The sequence below is a fragment of the Ascaphus truei genome, chromosome 5 (genome assembly GCF_040206685.1).
Source record: "Ascaphus truei isolate aAscTru1 chromosome 5, aAscTru1.hap1, whole genome shotgun sequence".
In the NCBI taxonomy this organism is placed as follows: Eukaryota; Metazoa; Chordata; class Amphibia; order Anura; family Ascaphidae; genus Ascaphus; species Ascaphus truei.
In genome coordinates, this window is record NC_134487.1 from 27,524,699 (window position 1) to 27,535,499 (window position 10,801).

The window sequence follows — 10,801 nt, forward strand, 5'->3', positions numbered from 1 at the left end:
CCTTTAAGATAGTCTCTATTGAAGTGTCCTTGCTTTGCTCATGGGCAGCAGGCCGCAGTTCACCTTCAGAGAAAAGGTCCAGCAACTTAGGCCTCTACTGACACTACTGGGAAAGGGTCCCTAACTAAGGCCTTCCCCTGCAGCATACACCAACTACAGTGACTCAGGGAATCTACCTTGGACCTTGGGGGGAACCTGGCCTAGTCCAGGTGAGCACTGCTCCCTGGACAGTACCTTTACCCTCTTCCTCCGGATCAAGACTAGCCCCTTGCGCTCCTAACGTGCCAAATGTATCAACTGCAGCAGAAGCTTCTTCAGCCCTATTGGCTGCTCTGTACCCATGTGACTGCAGCATCACTAAGCCTTCTGGGGTCTGTAGTCCACGCGGAGCCTCTTCCTTATGGCCACCTCGTGCGCCTGGCGTACTGCGCATGCGCGACTCATTATCTAATGGTCGCCGCACTGGAATTTATCTGCGTATGCACAACTATGCGCAAGATGGCGGCACGCTGCTATAGAAGCCGCCGGTAACGCGATCGCCCTGGCTCTAGCCCCCGCAGCAATCAGCACCTGCCCGGCGCATCCACTACCGCCCTGGAGGTAATGGGGGGAGGGGGGAGAAAGAGGAACCGGGGAGCCAGAAGGGACCTGGCTACATATAATTATACAGAGGCAGAATATTCATTATGCACTCATGTAACTCATTGTTCTCTGGCACTCTTTTCCCCATAAATAGACTTCATTAACATTTTAGATTCTAATTTGCATACATACAGTACCAGACAAAATATTTCAGATATACAGATGTAGGAAGACTTACTGTCCTCTGTGCCGCGGACAAAGAAGCAAAAGTCTTCGGAAAATGGGACAGTGGCTGCTGCAATGGAACTGAAGTGGGAACCCTTACAGAGTTAATCCTCCGGTGCCATGACCACCGCAGTCATGTGAACGCGGATGGCAGAGGCACCAAGAACACTAAGCTTAGCTACATCTGTACCCGTAACAAGGTCAATTTTTCATGAAAAGCAAAAATCACCTTGATGTGTAAATGGCAAACCCTTCATATTTAGCAGGTACTGTACCTTTTTGGGGACTGGCACTTAAAGATTATCAACCGTATCTATAGCCTCTATTTCTGTCTATGGTCTATTTGACTATCTCTTGGTTGACCAACAAAGCCTTCAGCTATGCAGAAGAGCTGAGGAATTGTTGACATACTACTTAAAAAAATAGATCTGCTAAATATTTATTATCACAGGAAAATATTCCTCCCCCTGATTGTGTGTAGAAAAACATATATAAATGAACACAAGGTTTTAAAGGTAGAACTTAAGACTTAAGGGACCTCTTGTAAGAGTTGCTTGAAATACACTCCATGACATAGGGACAGAGGAACTAAAATATAGTTCTGTCCAAATGTTCCAAAATCGTTAACTTTATTTCAGAATTGTGGGTAATTCAAAATTCAAAGTATTCTCACACAGGCCCATAGTCACTGAGGGGTGCTAAGCTTCCGCACATCACAACGCCCATTTATTTGAATTGGAGCTAGGTTGTGCTGAAGCTTAGCACTCTTTAGTGAATATGGGCCTTAGTCACGCACTTTTTACTAAGGACATACAAGACAAATAACACCCTTTTTTATCTGAAAATCAGTTATAAAATAACACCATGTACTTTTTCACTTCAATTTAGATGCAAAGTGTAATATCGTATATTTTTATGACATATGCACTGTTTAGCTTGTTTAATTGCTGAAAAACATCAATGCCAAGCAATCTGTTTATACACATGCAAATTACTGCAATATTTCACACTTGTTTTGTTCTCATTCTGTTTTATTGGGGCACTGTAACTGAAAACATGTTTCCTTATTCAGATCCTGGCTGATTTAAAAACAAAAAACAAAAAGCCAAAGTGAAATACCAGTTATGGATTGATTATGATTGGTGTATTTCAGTTTCTGTAAAGCTAGGTACGCTCCTACGTAGGCCCTATCTGTACTTCACAGTATATCGAAGAGGGGCCTAATTATTATGATATACTTTAAAATGCTGTTGTAATAGATACCAATATATGGTATTTATCAATCATTACTCTTCTGTAAACAGAGTGTGGTCTTCATTAGTTGTACTTAGACTTTTAATAAACCTGAAGAACAGACTTGTGAGGTCTCAAAAATCATGGACACCTAATGCTGGTCCATTAAATTCTATCACAGTAACATTTACTATGTGGTAGGTTGATTTAGCTGTTCAGAAGTAGCGGAATGAAATGGGAGAAAAAACCCTATTCTCTATTGCAAACCGTGTCTTCTAAACCACTTCTAAAAAACAAACCGCACGGATTAACAGCCAAAACGCCCTAATTGTACATCCTTTAGAAGCGGAAGGACCTGAAGTGATGCTAACTCCTTCCCCAGTCTGACTTATGGGTTTTGTTCTGTCAGTCAAACCCATATATAAGGCTCTGGATGTAACTTGCAATACCAATCTTGACACCCTTGAGGTGGTGTCAAAATATGCGAGTTTTTAGAAGCAGTTTGCATAATGGAGCTACGAGAATAGCAGTTTTAGTAAAAAAAAAATCTGAGTTGGAGAATTTTTTGAGAAACCGATTGGCTTGGCAGAGCCAGAGTGAAACTGCTTCTAAAAAAGCCTTCTAGGCTGCGGCCATAGTGCATAGTGCGGGCAACAGCACGCACGGCGCGAACAACATACAGCACCTCTATCAGGCAGGCCATTGTGCGCGCGACTGCACACACAAAGTGCAACGCCGCGACAGAATTTTGACGAGACAAATTATTTTGCTTTTTCGCGCCTGTTGATGTCACGGTCACACCTTCCCATCAGAGTCCACATATCGCTCGAGCGACAGGTGGGCACGACTATTTGCGCTCCGTCGCGCGCCTCCACTTTAAGCGCGGCCTTAGACACGTATTGGACAGGCGAGAAGGGCTTACCGAATAGCAAAGCATGCCATTCAGCTTCCAAAGGGCACTTTAGAAGCGGTTTGTCACAATACGGAGCCGCTACTATAAGCCCCTAAAAGATTGGTGGTCCCTCTAGCAGTGAAAGTTTTAAAGACCCCGCAAAACTAGTTCATAACAAAGCAACATAGTGTAGACTTTAAGCAAAGTCCCTGCTTCTCCCAAGTTTACGATTAGTGTAATAAACAAGAACATATAAATCTCGTTTATTTGTTTAGCCCTTTATTTTTTCTGCCATTTGCATAAACATTCTGCATACATTGCTGCCTGTCCTCTTACTTAATACAAATGTTATAGAAACATAAAATGATGCTCTATAACAGGAATGATGAGAGTTTAAGAAGCTCAACTAATCTGCAGCAATCACTCCTTTTATTAAAACTTCAGAATGACTTTCATGGGGAAGAGTAGAGTCAGTGTGGATTAAAAAAAGAGATGGAGAAGAAATATTATTAATAGGAATTGAGCAAGGCAAATAAATAATGCAAACAGCGACTACTAGAAAACAAAAAAGAGCACGGTGTTCATGCAGAGATACCACCGGATGTGGGTTACAACATGGGGATAATAATATTTATTTGAAAAAACCACTGAAAAAGGCCTGCCACGCATTAGGCTTTTTGACTTTTTTCTTTTGTGACTCTGCCATTCAATATACATTTATAATAGAAGTGTGGAGGAATCGCACAGCTGACGTGTTAGTTTGTTTGGGAATGGCTAAGGATGTGTATTAAGCTTGTAGACTGCAGTGATCGGAGACAACATCTTCCGTGTGAAGGTTTCCGGTGGGGCGGGATACTTGAATAGATGCATTTCACGGACAGTCCCATTGTGTTGTCAGCTCAGGTGGAGCAATTCATTTGCGCTGGCTGCAAGCAAGCGTATCTCTTTGAACTTGTTAACTGCTACCATCACTTTATAAATAAAGCTCTATAATCGGCATTGTATGTCTTTTACTGTTAAAGGGTCAAAGTACAATGCTATTTTCCCCGGTTTACCTCAATAAGCCATTTGGGGAAGCTCAAAATGAAAAAATCAAATAAGCAAATATATGGCATATGGTGTATTTTTGAATTTACACACATATCAGCTTCATATGTGAATATTATATACCAACCAATCTGCAGCAAACCAAGAGCATTACTGATATAACAAAAATGCACAAAATATATTTATATCATTAACATAGGAACCAGGGCGTCCTCCAGAGCTGAACCGCACTATTTTTAGCTCCAGATAGTGGGATTCCCCAGTTCCCGCTATACTTACTGGTGAAGTTACTGGTAATACTTCCTGGTTTTTATAGGGAATTAAAATGACCATCCAATAGGGGGCAAGTGCAAGTTTGACAAGCAGTGAGACACCCATAGTAAATACAGATAATACTAGAAAACTTCTAAAGACTAAACCAAGTGGGCGCAGAAAGGAAGGAGCAGATAAGATAATAATACAGGCTGAAAAAAACCTTAAATGCATGCTTGCTAATGCAAGAAGCCTGACAGATAAAATGTGGGAGCTTGAATTAATAGCTACAAGGGAGCAATATGATATCATAGGCATTACTGAAACATGGTGGGATGAAACTCATGACTGGACAGTTAATTTAGAGGGTTATTCCCTTTTTCGGAAGGATCGAACAAATAAAAGGGGAGGTGGAGTATGTTTATATGTTAAACCGGATCTAAAACCTATTATAAGGGATGATTTATATGAAGGGAATGATGAAAATGTAGAGACTTTGTGGATAGAAATTAGCAGTGGAGGTAAAAGTATAAAGAAAATGTTTGTGGGAATATGCTATAAACCACCAAATATCTGTGAGATTGAGGAAGCTAAAATACTTTTGCAAATGGAGAAGGCATCAAAACTGGGTCATGTTTGCATAATGGGGGATTTTAATTATCCAGACATAGACTGGGGCAATGAGATTAGCGTTACAACAAAAGGAAACAGGTTTTTGGGGGTGCTTAAAGACAATTATATGACCCAAATTATTGAGGAACCAACCAGGAGAGGGGTAGTTCTGGATTTAGTCATATCAAACAATGTAGATGTAATAAAAAATAGTCAAGTCCTGGAACATTTGGGTAACAGTGATCATAACATGGTTTCATTTGAAATAAATGATCAAAAAACAGATTACTTGGGTTCAACAAAGACTTTAAACTTTAGAAAGGCAGATTTTAATAAACTGAGGTCTAATCTAGTAGTAATACAATGGGATGATGTTTTTGCAGGGAAAAATGTAGAAGATAAATGGGCAGTCTTTAAAACATTGTTAGAAAAGCACACTTATCAGTGTATACCCTTGGGTAATAAGTATAAAAGAAATAAGTCAAAACCAATGTGGCTAAAAAAACAGGTAGGGGAGGAAATGGACAAGAAGAGGAAGGGGTTTAGATTCTTTAAGTCAGAAGGGACAGAGACATCGTATCAGAATTATAAGGAATGTAACAAAAATTGCAAAAGGGCAATAGAATTAGCAAAAATGGATAATGAAAAAAGAGTTGCAATAGAAAGTAAGGTCAACCCTAAAAAGTTCTTTAAGTACCTTAATAACAAAAAAATGAGAAAAGAAAATATAGGACCCTTTCAGTGTGAGATGGGTAGGCAGATTATTGGAGATAAGGAAATAGCTGAGGTATTAAACAAATTCTTTGCCTCTGTGTTTACAAGGGAAGAATCAAGTTCAATAATAGTGCTGCAGGAGGAAGCCACAACCTCCATATTAATGAACAATTGGTTAACTGAGGAAGAAGTTCATAAGCGACTTGAAAAAATTAAAGTAAATAAGGCACCTTGCCCCAATGGCATACATCCAAGAGTTCTCAAGGAGTTAAGCTCAGTAATAGCCAAACCATTATATTTAATATTCAAGGACTCCATTTCCACAGGCTCAGTACCACAAGATTGGCGTAAAGCAGATGTGGTGCCTATATTTAAAAAGAGAGCTAGATCACAACCGGGAAATTACAGACCTGTAAGCCTGACTTCAATAGTAGGGAAACTACTTGAAGGTTTAATACGGGATAATATTCAGGAATACCTAATGGAAAACAAAATTATTAGTAATAGTCAGCATGGATTTATGAATGATAGATCATGCCAAACTAACCTTATTTGTTTCTTTGAGGAGGTAAGTAGAAATTTAGACCAGCGTAATGCAGTTGATGTGGTCTACTTAGATTTTGCAAAGGCTTTTGATACGGTTTCACACAAGAGGTTGGTGTACAAAATAAAGAAAATCGGATTCAGTAATAATATATGCACCTGGATTGAAAACTGGTTAAAGGACAGACAACAGAGGGTTGTCATAAATGGAACTTTTTCAGGTTGGGCTAAAGTCTTGAGTGGCGTATCTCAGGGATCGTTACTGGGACCCCTGCTTTTTAACTTGTTTATTAATGACCTTGAGGTTGGGATCGAGAGCAAAGTCTCCATCTTTGCTGATGATACTAAATTGTGTAAGGTAATAGAATCAGAGCAGGATGTAATTTCTCTTCAGAAGGACTTGGAGAGACTGGAAACGTGGGCAGATAAATGGCAGATGAGGTTTAATACAGATAAATGTAAGGTTATGCATTTGGGATGCAAGAATAAAAAGGCGACTTACAAATTAAATGGAGATATATTGGGGGAATCCTTGATGGAGAAGGATTTATGAGTGCTTGTAGACAGCAGGCTTAGCAATAGTGCCCAATGTCATGCAGTAGCTGCAAAGGCAAACAAGATCTTATCTTGCATCAAACGGGTAATGGATGGAAGGGAAGTAAACATAATCATGCCCCTTTACAAAGCATTAGTAAGACCACACCATGAATATGGAGTACAATTTAGGGCACCAATCCTAAGAAAGGACATTATGGAACTAGAGAGAGTGCAGAGAAGAGCCACCAAATTAATAAAGGGGATGGACATTCTAACTTACGAGGAGAGGCTAGCTAAATTAGATTTATTTACATTAGAAAAGAGGCGTCTAAGAGGGGATATGATAACTATATACAAATATATTTCGGGGACAATACAACGAGCTTTCAAAAGAACTATTCATCCCACGGGCAGTACAAAGGACTCGGGGCCATCCCTTAAGGTTGGAGGAAAGGAAATTTCACCAGCAACAAAGGAAAGGGTTCTTTACAGTAAGGGCAGTTAAAATGTGGAATTCATTACCCATGGAGACTGTGATGGCAGATACAATAGATTTGTTCAAAAAAAGCTTGGACATCTTTTTAGATGGGAAAGGTATACAGGGATATACCAAATAAGTATACATGGGAAGGATGTTGATCCAGGGATTAATCCGATTGCCAATTCTTGGAGTCAGGAAGGAATTAATTTTTCCCCTTAATGGGGTTTTTTGTTTGCCTTCCTCTGGATCAATAAGTAAGTATAGATATAGGATAAAGTATCTGTTGTTGTCTAAATTTAGCATGGGTTGAACTTGATGGACCTATGTCTTTTTTCAACCTCATCTACTAGGTAACTATGTAACTATGTAACAATAGGAAGCCCCCACCAATGATGTTGCAGATTGCTATTCATCTGAGATTTGGCAGCCATTTTGTTTTCCCCAAGGAACATTTAAACCCAGTAACCTAAGCGGAATGTATCTCTGGAACCGGGAGGGAAAGAGAACTGAGAATAGTGGTGTATGGCTCAGGGATATCCCCACCCTGTAAAAAAATGGGGGAGGGGGGAAGGGGTGTGACAGCAGGGGCAGCATGGCAAGCAATAATCCAAGGTTAAACCCATTTGCTGCCCTTGCCCATCTAAATGGCTGTACAGTGTTGGGTTTATTGTATTGTGCCATCTCAGGAAGTCAAAATGGCTCCCAAAGCCACGATATTAAAGGTTGTGTTTCTATGCTGAAAAAAGAGTGATCTGCGCTCATAAATATTGTGATAATGTGCTTAATAAATTTGCTAGTGCAAATAAAAATAATAAAAATCCTTAAAAAAGGAGAATTGCAAATATAACCTGTTTGGAATAAAGGTAAGTGCTGCTGTGTTCGTGGGATGGCTCCACATACCGAGACTAATACAAAAACAAAAAGAGAAACAGCGCAAAAAACCTCATGGTGTAGTAATTAAAAAATGTGTTTATAACTTAAAACAGGTGAGTATTGCACGTTCATCAAGAAAGATATAAATCAGCATGACATGTTAGGGACATGTTACCACTAAGCAGACTGCGACCTTGGACCACGATCTCCTCCTTCTCTGGTGGCTGTATGGATGCACCTCCACTCGAATGGGTTGGAGACCTCACCGTGAAGTGAGGGTCTAGCCACCGCTGTTGCAGAGAGGATTCACTTGCCGGTTCCGGGTCGCTGCACGGATTGCCACACGTGTGCTGATGACGTCATGAAATGGCGCCGTTTGTGTTCTCGCGTCGCATCTTTTGCAATTTGGCAAAGAATGTCTCGAACCAAGTCAATGTTGTTGTAACAACTGAACCTCAATAGGTAATAGGTAGGAACGCGCCCTCTTCCTTTCCTACGCGTTTCGTATATGAATATACTTCGTCAGGGGATAATCTGAACCGGCAAGTGAATCCTCCTCTCTGAGAACTGTGGATCCTGAGGTGGTCACTCCTGGTTACTAGAGTACGGATGGATCAAAGCAGAGCCAACACGGGTAAGTTAGCTTTGGCAGCGCCATCCACCTAGCAAGCCGGGAGTCTTCCCATTTGGTAAGCTATTGCTGTGTCCTGTATTGTGTGGTTTTACTGTTGACTGCGACCGAATAAACTCCAGTTTATTTAACTCTTGCATTCTGTCTTGTTATTTGTGATCCCTGATAGTCTGGTCAACCCTGTATCATGACAGATATGGTGACGTCACGCGTTCCGTTGTGTGATGACGCAACCCTCCAATCGGCTATCAGGAACAGGCGCCTCTCCACTCGTAAGATCCCACAGGCAGTCAGTACTCCTCACTGCCTTGCAAGACTCCCTCAGGTAATTTCAACCAGGTGTAGGAAGCAGGATAAATAGTAGTAGCCAACCTCATCCTACTTTGCGGTTCTTCCTTGAACAATTTATAGTTTATGGATAAATAGAATCAGTAAAAATCTACAGCATCCTAATTCTGTACTGGATTTCCAGTCTTTGTATACGTAACAAGAAATAGAGTCGAGCAAATAATGGGCATCCCTACGTATGAAATGTGGTGAGACGTGGTGCAACGCACAGTTAACAATGCAGTAACTTTCTATCAAATTAATGCAACAGACAAAATCAAATGAATTGGGGCCCGATTCAATATGGAAAGGGAGGGGAAATGCAGAGTGAGCAATGCAGTATCTTCCATTCCAATGAAGGAAAGTTACAGCACTGTTAACTATGTGTTAACCCCGTCCCACCATATTAAATAGGATCATTATTACTACTTATTGTATGTCCATAGTCCCTTGTACTGTAATTCTTCATCTGCATCTCGTCCCTGCAGCCAATGAGGTCTCTATCACCCTGAGAGTTTAAGACAAAAAGACACAGAAAAAACCTAAAGCGCAAAGGGAAAAAAAAAAAAAAAGAAAAGAGAAAACACATAGGGGCCTATGCAGAGAGCAGCGAATTTTCGAAATTCGCCATTTTTTGGAGATAATCGCGCAGAAAACAGCAGAAAATGGAGATTTCCGAAAATCGCGCCAATTTTTCATTTCTATTTGTAAAACTCGCCTCGCGGCTGGCGAGAACCGCAATCTCGCCAGTTTAAAATATATCCGTATGCAGAGAGGCGCGAACGGCATCTAGCGGCTGGTCGCGCCAATAAAATGGCGCGATTGTCTCCGTTTTGCCTCGCCAAAAAAAACTGGCGCTCGCGGCCATTGCAAAGGGAAAAAAAAAGGCGCGAATTTGTTTTTACATGTTTCCGAAGCGCGCATCTCGCCAATTTAAACTCGCCAGACGCATCCATGTTAAACATAGCAGAATTCGCACTTTTCTGCATATGGAGATTAAAACTCTCCAAAAAAGCTCCTTTTTATGAAATTCGCCATTTTTAAAATTCGCTGCTCTCTGCATGAGGCCCATAGGGCCAGATAAATCAACGGTATATCAGATTAAATATGGACAATAAATAATACATTTAGGACTCTAAATTGCAGTCAAAACATTTTAATCATCTCCGGGGCCGATGGGTCCTATAATACCTTCAGCACTGAAAGTGTTAAGAACATCTTAGGAGCTGCTCCTCCTGCTTTGCTTCTTTTAGGGAGGAAGGATGCAGCACAGCTGTCTTTGCAGTTTAAGGTGTAAAGCTGCAGCCATGGAAACAGGTAACAGGAGAAAAAGAAAGTCTGAATGCAAATATCTGTAGACTTTAAAGCTATAACCTGTCGGAGCTGAGATCTCTATAAGGAAAGTTAACACATTAAAAAGGCAATTTTGACTCCAGCTCCAGAACAAAAGACAAGAATTTAAATATATTTTCTTTTTTTCATTAAACAGAAAGACGACATTGGGTTGAAATGGGGTTGTTGACACGCATTAACTATTTCTGTGCAGTGTGTGAACAAAACACGTTTAAGTGCTGGGAATTTGTGAAAAATGATTTCTGTTCAATGCTGAAGGTAACCTTTTGGAGCAAAAACAAAGATCTTAAATGACTAAAAGGAAGATGTTCTCTTTTAAATGCATTGTTGAAGGAAAGCAACATAAACGTTTGGCTGCTAGGCATTGGTATACAAAGTTTTTGTTCCAATTGCCTCGATTGAAGCACTGTATTTTGCTGTAATTCAGTTTACCAAAGTTTAAATAGCTCCTGGAATTCGACACACGAGGGAGATTTATGATTCAGAATGATATAAAAAC

The 10,801-nt window shown here is 40.4% G+C and overlaps 1 long non-coding RNA gene across 1 annotated transcript; it reads left to right on the top strand.

Annotated features, from left to right (window-relative positions):
* Positions 1 to 459: 459 nt before the first annotated feature.
* LOC142494364 (uncharacterized) lies at positions 460 to 10,268 on the top strand. Its single transcript, XR_012801396.1, has 3 exons — positions 460 to 600; positions 8,792 to 8,947; positions 10,203 to 10,268. It is a non-coding gene; the product is annotated as an uncharacterized LOC142494364 (long non-coding RNA).
* The last annotated feature ends 533 nt before the right edge of the window (positions 10,269 to 10,801 follow it).